We start from the raw sequence: 8877 nt of genomic DNA on the forward strand, positions 1-8877 counted from the left end.
ACAGATGGCAAGCAAAACTAAACACTTTGTCCAATCATGCACACAAATGTACCAAAACCATCAAGAAAAGCAAGAGAATAAGCACTGATTCTTCTGCGTGGGAGGAAAGGGCTACTGTCTGGGTGGGAGCATGGGGAGCTCCATCAAGAGTCCTGCATCACAATGTGGTTCCCGATGCTTCAGTTCTTGAGGGGGTGGGAAGTTCATGGATATTGGTCCTGTAATTATGATTTTAAATTTTTACATTATTTATATTCATATGTATATTTAGAGACAGGGTTTCTTTCTGTTGCCCAGCAGGAGTGCGGTGGCACAGTTATGGCTCACTGCAGCCTTTGACATCCTGGGCTCAAGAACTCCTCTAGCCTCAGCCTCCCAAAGTGCTGAGATTACAGATGTGAGCCACCATGCCTGGCTTATAATTTTTTTTAAATGTAGAAAACTCATCTGAATTGTGGGAATATGCACAAAGTTCTCTTGCAGAGTTTGGCATTACGAGAGAGGGGAAGTATAGACAAACATGAGAATCTATTTCCTTTTACAGGGACCAGAGTTCAGAAGGGGGACTATTTGGTGGTATTCATATCTAGTCCTTCTGGGCCTCCTTCATGGCCCATGGGATGTAAGAGGCAAAAATTCGTACTTCAATATTGAATGCCCCAGGAAATGAGTTGCTCATATGAACTCAATGATGAATCAGCTGAAGTAACTCATTTATGTAATTTTGAGAATGGATTCAGCTGATTTCTTTAATTCCAACACTGACTGCGGTAGAAAATAAATGTGCTTGACCTCATTCTACAGCTTGCTGGAAAATAGGATTAATGTTTACCTCAGAACAGTCATATGAGGCCTGATGTTTCAGATATTTTTGATGAGTGGTGTTTAAGAAATCCAACCTGTTTGGACTGCAATCAAGGTTAACTATTTTCTTGTTTGGCTAAATAGGGACTCTATTTTGCCGGGTTTTTTGTTTGTTTGGTTGGATTTTTTGAGGGTTTTTTTTTGTTTGTTTTTTTGTTTTTGAGTTTTGCTCTGTCGCCCAGGCTGGAGTGCAGTGGCATTATCTCAGCTCACTGGAGCCTTGACCTCCCGGGCTCAAGGGATCTTCCCACCTTTGCCTCCAAGGTAGCTGGGACTATAGGCTCATGCCACCACATCTGGCTAATTTTTTTTTTTTTGAGACGGAGTCTCACTCTGTCGCCCAGGCTGGAGTGCAGTGGTGCCATCTTGGCTCACTGCAACCTCCACCTCTGGGGTTCAAGCAATTCTCTGCCTCAGCCTCCCGAATAGCTGGGATTACAGGCGCCTGCCACCAGGCCTGGCTAATTTTTTTGTATTTTTTAGTAGAGACGGGGTTTCACCATCATGGCCAGGCTGGTCTTGAACTACTGACCTCGTGATTAACCCGACTCAGCCTCCCAAAGTGCTGGGATTACAGGTGTGAGCCACCTCGCTTGGCCTAATTTTTGTATTTTTAGTAGAGACAGGGTTTTGCCATGTTGTCCAGGCTGGTCTCGAACTCCTGGGCTCAAGCGATCCGCCCACCTCAGTCTCCCAAAGTGCTGAGATTACAGGCATGAGCCACCACGACTAGCCTTGTTCTTCTTTTAGTGCTGGTCTTGTGCCTGGTACTCCCCCAGGGGCCAACATCCTGGCCCTCTCATCTTTTGGGGATAGTTATTAGAGTTCCTGAAGCCATGTTCAGGCAGGTCACTGCCCCCACCCCTTGAGGGATGCTGTTCCGGGGAGGGTATGCCTTCCCTGCTGCTCAAAGTATCAACCCTTCCTTGCTCAGCTAACACTTTCTATACAGGAGGATTACTTAGGGCTGGGCAGCTTCAAAAGGCGATTAGCATAAAGTGGGAAAGCAGTCCAGTTTCAGAACCTGGCAGCTAAAGGGACTGTAACTCAAATTACACATCTAAATGTTGGAAGTCGGAAACAATGAAAGGGAGCAATTGCTTAGTGGACATTTTAAAACTATACTCCTAAAGCGGCAACCCTGTCTGTCTTTTTTAACCCAAAGTAAAGGACATGGTTAAAAAGCTCTTCTCGGAAAGCAGGTGGGATTGAAGAGATTTATTTATGACTTACTGGAAGCACAAAGAGAAGCTTTTATTGTTGATAGCTAGGCTGGGTAAGTGCCAGGAGACACATCCCAGGGGAGCTGTGCTGCCAAGCAGTGACACACAGAGAGCTGACCCAGTCCTTTTTTATGCTGACTGCTTGCTAAGAAATGACAGCAGAGGACCGCATGGAAACACCCAGTGTGGTTTAGAACAATTATGGAGACTTTAGAGTGATCCTGATTCTAAGGAACAATTTGAAAGGAAATAGAGAAGCAGTATATTCATCAGCTTTGTGCGGAAGTACTGTTCAATTTGTTTAGGGAAACTGCCTTGAAATCACTCTGCATGGCCATACATTCAGTGTTATCATCCTCCTTGTTTTTTTGCAACTATAGATTTAAATTCAAGCTTTCAGCAAATGGCTACCAGAGACCTCCAGGTTAAAAAATGTAAGAAGCACATTATTGTAACCAATGTATTTAGACTTGGGAAGATTTTTCAGATTCTGAGCTGAAAGTCAGAGGGAGAGAGGGACAGGGTATGCATACACGGGGGAGAGAAGGAAAAGAGGGGGAAAGAGTGATTTTTGAGGGAAATAGTAACCTAAAGCCCAGAACAATGCATAGATTTTGTTAGACTCAACAGAGTCATGAAATGCCAGTGTGGAAAGAGCTTGAGAGATGGCATCCCTGTCCCTCACTGATCATCCTACTGACAAGGAACCTTAGACCAGAAAGTGGAGCGACCAGGCCAAAGAAGCAGAGCCAGGTGGTGGCGGAACCACGCTGGAAGCCAGGTAAGCTCATTCTTCTCATGACACCCCTGGCCTCCGTGATCTCACCTCGCATCCCACCTGGTCTAATGACTGTGGCCCTTTGTCCTTAGTCCTTCACTTTCAGAGGCTGTGGACAAAGGGCCCATAAAGCAGGTAGGATTGCAATTTGCGCAAATGCCTTCTAGCCTCCAGGTCTTGTATCTTCACATCCTAAGACAATAAATCAATTCCATTTTCCAAAAAGCTCTTATTTTTTAGTCTTTCATTTGGAAAATATAATATTTAAATGTAACAGGGGAGAAATATTCCCATAGAATTTCTTTTCAGAACAATTCACATTCTACAACTTTTTTTTTTTTTGAGATGGAGTCTTATTCAGCCGCCCAGGCTGGAGTGCGGTGGTGCGATCTCGGCTCACTGCAACCACCGTCACCTGGGTTCAAGCGATTCTCCCGTCTCAGCCTCCTGAGTAGCTGGGATTACAGGCACCCACTATCATGCCCGGCTAATTTTTTGTATTTTAATAGACATGGGGTTTCACCATGCTGGCCAAGCTGGTCTTGAACTTCTGACCTCAGGTGATTCGCCCACTTTGGCCTCCTAGAGTGCTAGGATTACAGGTGTGAGCCAACGTGCCTGGACTCTACAATCTTTTATGTTGGTGTAGATCCCACATACCTCCCATGGCCATGCAGGTAGTGTCAGCTTCTGCAGTCTCATATTCCTCCCTGACAACAATAATTTGTTTTCTCCATAGAAACTTGAGCAATAAGGATTTTGCCAGGATGCAGTCCAGGGACCACATGGGACTCAAAGCTTTAGCTCTTCCAGATAAGCTGGTTGATGACGGTTAGTTTGTAGAGTAGGGGGAGGGGCAAGCGTGGTGATTGGTAGAATGTAAAATATAATAATAGTGTGCATCTAGAGTATGGCCTTGGGTCTTTAATTACCTTCTTCTCTCCTTTATTTTTGTCTTGTACTCTGCTAGACATCTTGTTGCCTCAACTACCAATAGGCCAGTACAGTAATTTATGTTTGTTTTTTTGAGGTACGTGCATTCAAAAACAGAAAACTACATAAAAGAGGATTTTTGGTTGTTTTGAGACAGGGTTTTGCTCTGTCACTCAGGCTGGAGTGCAGTGATGCAGTCATAGCTCACTGTAACCTCAGACTCCTGAGTATCTAGGATTGCAGATAGGAGGACTGATCCTCCAGTCTCAGCCTCCAGAGTATCTAGGATTGCAGGCGTGGGCCACTATACTTGGTTAATTATTTTTATTTTTATTTTTTGTAGAGATGGGGTTTCACTACATTGCCCAGGCTGACCTCAAACTCCTGGCCTCAAGTCATCCTTCTGCCTCATATTTTGCTTTCTAATGCTCATTCCTGGTGTCTTTATGAAGTGAGAGAGACAATCCTCTTGATTCCTCACCTGGGCTCCAGGAGGCAGGTGAAGACATGGGGGCAATGGTGAGATGCTCCTCAAAAATTGGGAAGTAAAATTGTCCTAATAAACATTTAAAAATTATTATTGTTGACTGGGCGTGGTGGCTCACGCCTGTAATCCCAGCTCTTTGGGAGGCCGAGACAGCCGGATCACGAGGTCAGGAGATCGAGACCATCCTGGCTAACATGGTGAAACCCTGTCTCTACTAAAAATACAAAAAATTAGCCGGGCGTGGTGGTGGGTGCCTGTAGTCCCAGCTACTTGGGAGGCTGAGGCAGGGGAATGGCGTGAACCCAGGAGGCGGAGCTTGCAGTGAGCCGAGATTGCGCCACTGCACTCCAACCTGGGCAACAGAGCAAGAATCTGTCTTAAAAAAGAAAGAAACAAAGAGAGAGAGAGAGAGAGAGAGAGAGAGAGAGAGAGAAATAAATAAATAAATAAATAAATAAGGAACTAAGACATAGAGAAGTTAAACCATTTGCCCAGTGCCATATAGTTAGCAAGTAGGAGAGCCAGAATTTGAGCATAGTCTGATTCCAGAACGTATGATCTTAAAGAAGTATAAATTGGCCAGGCAAGGTGGCTCATGCCTGTAATCCCAGCACTTTGGGAGGCTGAGGTGGGCAGATCACCTGAGGTTGGGAGTTTGTGACCATCCTGACCAACATGGAGAAACCCCGTCTCTACTAAAAATACAAAATTAGCCAGGCGTGGTGGCACATGCCTGTAATCCTAGCTACTCTGGAGGCTGAGGCAGGAGAATCGCTCAAACCCGTGAGGCGGAGGTTGTGGTGAGCCGAGATCACGCCATTGCACTCCAGCCTGGGCAACAAGAGCGAAACTCCGTCTCAAAAAAAAAAAAAAAAGAAGTATAAATTATGGTTCCTGCACTCAACAAATTTATAATCTAGTTGAGGGAAATGTGACTAACACACATGAAAGCAACAGTAGATTATGTAAAATGAGCATATATAATTAAGTGCTAAATTGAATGCTTCAGAAGTTCAGAGGGCACAGGAAGGCGTGGACCAGGCAAGCAGCCTTTCATGAGGAATAACCTTGAAGTTGAGCCTTAAATGGTCCCTGAGATGTGCATAGGGAACGCACTGCTGCAGGTGAGGTGATGGCAAAAGCATTACAAGCAGGAGTGAGCAAGACTTTATCCTGCAGGATGGAGCAGCCAGCCTGACCACAGCTGGGTGGAGCTGATGGGAAGGGATGGACCAACTAGGAAGGCTTTTAAAGCAAGACAGAGTTTAGGCTGAGAGAGACTCATGAAGGGCCCTCCATCAATAAAGCAAAATTATAACCGATGTTTAAGGAAGACATGCTTGGCAGGAGGATCTATCTTTCTTATTAAAATTGTAGATGACAGCCAGGTGCGGTGGCTCACGCCTGTAATCCCAGCACTTTGGGAGGCCGTGGTGGGCAGATCACGAGGTCAGGAGCTCGAGACCAGCCTGGCCAATATGGTGAAACCCCGTCTCTACTAAAAATACAAAAATTAGCCAGGCGTGGTGGCACGCGCCTGTAGTCTCAGCTACTCGGGAGGCTGAGGCAGCAGAATTACTGGAACCCGGGAGGCAGAGGTTGCAGTGAGCCAAGATCACACCACTGCACTGCACTCCAGCCTGGATGACGCAGCAAGAATCTGTCTCCAAAAAAACAAAAAAAAATTGTAGATGACACAAAGCTTGAAAAAACATGAAATGATTCTAAATTGTTATCTCAAATTAACTACTGATTTTGTTTGATCTTTAGGCTTTATTTCACATTAGCAAGTTCTGCCAAATCTTCCTCCTTAATATTTTTCCAATTTGTTTCTTTCTCTACATTTCCCTTGCCATTACTTCAGTTCAGCCACCATCCTAAGGGTGAGGGGAGGTGCCAGAGAAACCTTCCTGGAAGAGATGACATTTTTCCAGAGTCCTGAATATTTAGCAAGAATTAGCCAGGTACCAAGGGAAGGGCTTGAGGGGGGAATGGAAGTGAGGAGATGGGAAAAAGAAGAAAGGAAGGATCAAATAATGGGCAGAAGAAAGCAAAAGCAAACAAACAAAATAAAATACAGACTTTGATGCTGGAATAAGGAAAATTAAATGTGGCATTAACTTAGTGACAAGGGTCACTGGTGGGTGATGCAGACTCAAAGAATCCAGACTAGAACACTGATGACGCCTTGCTATGTGGTATCAAAACATTTGGTCGAAATGTCACTTCTTGTACCCTGGATGGCAGACCACTCCCAGTGAAGTGGAAAGTAAAAGGCCCTTGAAGAGGTGACATGCAATCAGGGCCCTGAACACACAGGTTCAATGGAAGGGACCATCTTGGCAAAGGCACAGAGTCTGGTGGTGCAGGGAGGAAAATCCTGACTTGCAGGGTTGAGCTCTGGGCAGATTGAACTCTTGATGGCGGTGCAGAGAGCAGGGAAATGGACCCAAGTAGGGAGAACTAAGTTAGGGAGAGGGCCCAGCTGAAGACTACTCACCTGCTTTAGAGAAATGTTGGCAAATGGGGAAGTGAATTTTTTATTTTTACTTTGAGACAGTGTCTTTCGTTCTGTTGACCAGGCTGGAGGGTAGTGGTGCAATCTCAGCTCACTGCAGCCTCAACTTTCCAGGCTCAAGCCATCTTCCCACCTCAGCCTCTGAGTAGCTGGGTCTACAGGTGTGCGCCACCCTGCCTGGTTAATTTTTGTGTTTTTTGTAGAGATGGGGTTTCACCGCATTGTCTAAGCTAGTCTTGAACTCCTGAGCTTGAGTGATCCACCTGCCTCCACCTCCCAAAATGCTGGGATTACAGGTGTGAGCCACTGTACCTGGCCAAAATTTGTAATTCTCTTTCAAAATCCAGTAAGAAGTGAGCACTAGATTTTTAAATAGCTTTGTTGAGGTAAAAATCACATACTATAGCGATTCACCTATTGAAAGTATACAATTCAACTATTTTTAGTATATTCAGAGAGTTTCACAGCCATCATCACAATCAATTTCATCACTCCCAAAAGAAATCCTGTACCCATTTCTATTCCTTCCTCCTAGCTCCTGGTAATTACTGATCTACTTCTGTCACTAAGGACTTTCCTGTTTTGGACATTTTATATAAATGGAATCATACAATATGTGATCTTTTGTGACTGACTTCTCTAATAACTACTAGATTTTGCAAGTCCATAATTTTGTTATTAAATAACCAATGGTTAAACTACACATTTGCAAATATATTAGTAGGAAATAATAGTAAATATTTGGAAAACAGTGAGGCAGGATGCTAGTATAAGAATAAAGACTCCAGGCTGGCCCGGTGGCTCAAGCCTGTAATCCCAGCACTTTGGGAGGCTGAGGCTGAGGCTGAGGCTGAGGCGGGCGAACTGCCTGATGTCAGGAGTTTGAGACCAGACTGGCCAGCATGGTAAAACGCCGTCTCCACTAAAAATACAAAAAATTACCTAAGCGTGGTGGCAGGCGCCTGTAATCCTAGCTACTTGGGAGGCTGAAGCAGAAGAATTGCTTGAACCCAGGAGGTGGAGGTTGCAGTGAACCAAGATCACGTCATTGCACTCCAGCCTGGGCAACAAGAATGAAACTCCGTCTCAAAAAAAAAAAAAGAAAAAGAAAAAGAACTAGGAAGTTTGCTTTCCTTAATGCTTTCCACTTTAGAGAGGACAAAAATAACTGAAAATAAGGAACAAGCTATGTAAATAAATAGCATGTATGTGGTGTACTGCTAAGCACTGAAATCAGAGAGAATGTGTGTGTGTGAGAGAGAGTGTGTGTGAGTGTGTGTGAGTGTGTGAGAGAGTGTGTGTGAGAGAGTGTGAGAGTGTGTGTGAGAGTGTAAGAGAGAGTGTGTGAGTGTGTGTGTGTGTGTGAGTGTGAGAGTGTATGTGTGAGAGTGTATGTGTGTGAGAGTGTGTGTGTGAGAGTGAGAGTGCATGTGTGAGAGTGTGTGAGAGTGTGTGTGAGAGAGTGTGTGTGTGTGTGAGTGTGTGTGTGAGAGTTAGTGTGTGTGTGTGAGAGTGTGTGTGAGAGAGTGTGTGAGAGAGTGTGTGTGAGAGTGTGTGAGAGTGTGTATGAGTGTGTGTGAGCGAGAGTGTGTGTGAGCGAGAGTGTGTGTGAGTGTGTGAGAGGAAAGAGTGTGAGAGTGTGTGTGAGTGTGTGTGAGAGAGTGTGTGTGAGAGTGTGTGTGAGTGTGTGTATGAGAGAGTGTGTGTGAGCGAGAGTGTGTGTGAGTGTGTGAGAGGAAAGAGTGTGTGTGAGAGTGTGTGTGAGAGTGTGTGTGTGAGAGTGTGTGTGAGTGTGTGTGAGAGTGTGTGTGAGTGTGTGTGAGAGTGTGTGAGAATGTGAGAGTGTGTGAGTTTGTGAGTGTGTGAGTGTGAGAGTGTGTGTATGAGAGAGTGTGTGTGTGAGTGAGAGTGTGTGTGAGGTGTGAGAGGAAAGAGTGTGTGTGAGAGTGAGTGTGTGTGTGAGTGTGTGAGAGTGTGTGTGTGAGAGTGTTTGTGAGAGTGTGTGAGTGTGTGTGAGTGAGAGAGTGTGAGAGAGTGTGTGTGTGTGAGAGTGTGTGAGAGTGTGTGAGAGTGT

This window comes from Macaca mulatta, chromosome 11 (genome assembly GCF_049350105.2).
Source record: "Macaca mulatta isolate MMU2019108-1 chromosome 11, T2T-MMU8v2.0, whole genome shotgun sequence".
NCBI classification, from domain to species: domain Eukaryota; kingdom Metazoa; phylum Chordata; class Mammalia; order Primates; family Cercopithecidae; genus Macaca; species Macaca mulatta.